The sequence below is a fragment of the Gekko japonicus genome, unplaced genomic scaffold, assembly GCF_001447785.1.
Source record: "Gekko japonicus isolate JY-2015 unplaced genomic scaffold, Gekko_japonicus_V1.1 scaffold54, whole genome shotgun sequence".
NCBI lineage: Eukaryota > Metazoa > Chordata > Lepidosauria > Squamata > Gekkonidae > Gekko > Gekko japonicus.
The window spans coordinates 2100474-2102870 of record NW_015167058.1 but is presented as its reverse complement, the minus strand read 5'-3'; the positions used below and the strand labels follow the sequence as shown (position 1 = coordinate 2102870).

At 45.4% G+C, this 2397-nt stretch overlaps 1 protein-coding gene across 1 annotated transcript in view; it reads right to left on the bottom strand.

Moving 5' to 3' along the window:
• LOC107111513 (probable 2-ketogluconate reductase) overlaps positions 1–2397 on the bottom strand; it is a 13915-nt gene that overhangs the window by 11353 nt on the left and 165 nt on the right. The gene's annotated exons all lie outside the window — the stretch shown is intronic.

The following is a 2397-nucleotide window of genomic DNA, read 5'->3' as shown; positions in this document are numbered from 1 at the left end:
GGAAAAAGGTTAAAAACTTTCTCTTCTCCTGTGCCAGTCTCCCCAGTGAAATCATAACTCCAGTGGCTGCAGTTTTGTAAAAAATATAGAAAAGCATTGATTGGAAGGATCAAGGAACTCTAAAATGGTGTTCCACCTTTATTCATGGTCATTATTAGGATAGTAACTTTCTACAATACGAAGAGGCGCTATCCAAGAGTGCCACTTGACTAGGGTTGCCATATTGCTCAGTTGCCAGCTGCCTGGGGAAAAAATATCCTGACCCTTTAATAGAGGATAAATGAGATGTTAACTACCTCCATGCCATGAAAAGCTTTAACTGCCCATTTTCACACATTAGACCTCTGTTAAGGGAACAGAACATTTCCCTCCAGGCCTGTTGGCAACCCTAGTTTTACGTCTAGTCATGCCACTCTGTGCTTGTTTAGCATGTTAACTGAGCTAGATTCTCCATTTTTTAAAAAAAGTAAGTATCGAAGTCTCGTAGACTGGGGGCGACAGAAGGGAAACAATGAAATATAGTTTTCTGCTTAACTGTGCAGTAGAAACAGGCATATTCTATCTTCCCTTTGTTCTAGCCAATGAGGGATGTCATGGCTGTGCCCGATTGTTTGGGGAAACTCTTTGGCTCAATATTGCTGTGTGGTGTAGGGAAATATTTGGGATTTGCAGCTACACTATGCACATCTGTTTAGGAGGCTGTCCTGTTTCCATTACTAGGATTCACTCACTACTGCCCGTGAGACTTTAAGGCTGCTGCCCAATTCACGATAGTAAACTTAATGGAAACCATTGGAACACACTGAAATCAATAATGGGTAGGTGTGCTTCTTATTTCAGCTGGCTGTGAGGAGTTTCCATTTCTCTTAAGACTACATGCTAAGATTTTTGTGTATTCAACCTCAGGGAGAAAAGCAAACAAGACCCTTCTACAAAAGAGCTTCTCTGGAATGTTAACTCCAGAGCCAAGTGTTGCGGGAACAGCAGAATCAGAGGCCACAGGGCATAATGCCTTTCTCTGTCTCTCCCCTACACAAGCTGGGTCTCAGAACAGAGCAGTGGTGGGACTCATGAAGAGCCACAATTGCAATTCTCATCAACCAAAAGAGCCACACGACTACACGACAGCAAACACACACATGCAATAATATAAGTCTAGTGAACTTTGTACTTTACTGAGCTTTCCAGCCTGCCTTGAGTGATCCTTGCAAAGGGACAGAATAAATTAATGGCAGGATTCGAATCAATAACTGCGATCCAAAGCATACCTAGCGGAGTAAGCAACATGGATTCTTTGATAAACATGCTGCAGATAGGATGGGTGTAGCGAGCTTGGCCAGCCTAAGCACTCAGCAGACTCCACATATACCTGACCCTTCTTACTCTGCCAGGACGCTTTTAGTATTTCGGTATGTATGGAGCTGCGGTGGCTCAAGTGGTTAAGACGCTGAACTGCAGGCTGTGGAAGGTCAGTAGTTCAGTGGTTCAAGACCCGGGTGCCGCAAGACAGGGTGAGCTCCTGTCTCTAGTTCCAGCTCCTGCCAACCTAGCAGTTCGAAAGCAAGAAATTGCAAGTAGATAAATAGGGACCACTTCGGTGGGAAGGTAACAGCGTTCCGTGCGCCTTGGTGTTTAGTCATGCCGGCCACATGACCACGGAAACGTCTTCGGACAGCGCTGGCTCTTCGGCTTTGAAACGGAGATGAGCACCGCAACCCTAGAGTCGGATTCGACTGGCTTTCGAGCAAGGGAACCTTTACCTTTTTACCTATGTATTAATACCCTAAATGTATTAATAATCACTACGTTCCTAAAAGTAGAAAAACAGGAGATCTCTGAGTTGCTATAAAATATTAAATGCCACATATTTAGCGGTAAAATAAAACCGGTTCCATAGTATAGCAAAACTTGAATAAAAGCTGCACAGAGAACACCTTCGTAGTTCTCCTTTAAATCCTCTCCAGTTTGAAAAGCATTACATTAGGAAAGGAAAAGCTGATAAAGCCTTGGCTGGCACGGACTTCAGAGCAAGAGAAAAGACTTCCCTTTCAAAAGCCTTCCGCAAAACTTCTATTCTCATTCGTGGGGGGCGGACTATTTAGCCACAGGAGCTAAAAGTGAACACCGCCTCCCCCCACTTACTAGCTGAAATCCGATTGGTTGAAACTAGTCGTTCGTCAGAGAAAGCGGCACCCGGGTCCCCCCCCCCCTCAACATTTTCTAGAGCAGAAATCCCAGTGAATTAGAACATTTTAGAGTCGCGGAGTTTCCCTTTGACGGTGGTTCTTAGGGCAGGGGATCCCTGGCTAGCTGAGCAGCCGCCGAAGAGTCAACCCCGCGGACCAATCCAAGCACTCGTTTGAATGGGAACCTTCCCAGGCCGTGTCCGGGACGGAC